Below are 260 nucleotides of genomic sequence, written 5' to 3'. Positions count from 1 at the left end.
TCCTTCTGATCCGGGAGAGGGCCGCAACAAGCAGTTCCAGGTCTGCCGGTACTCTTCTGGAAATAGACTCTAGATAATGTCAAGTAAGATCTGCTAAACCCTGCTGTAATTTCTCTGAGAATTTTGTTTGCACACATAGAGACCACTATTCAAACTCTTCTCATTTCAATATTTATACCAGGTTAATTAGCTCTCAGCATCTCCAGCCAACGTAGCAGTGAGACGCAGAAGCCATGGATGTGAATTCTCAGCCTTGCGAA

This window comes from Chaetura pelagica, unplaced genomic scaffold, assembly GCF_000747805.2.
Source record: "Chaetura pelagica isolate M959 unplaced genomic scaffold, ChaPel_1.0 scaffold382, whole genome shotgun sequence".
Lineage (NCBI taxonomy): Eukaryota > Metazoa > Chordata > Aves > Apodiformes > Apodidae > Chaetura > Chaetura pelagica.
This window is presented reverse-complemented; position numbering follows the sequence as displayed.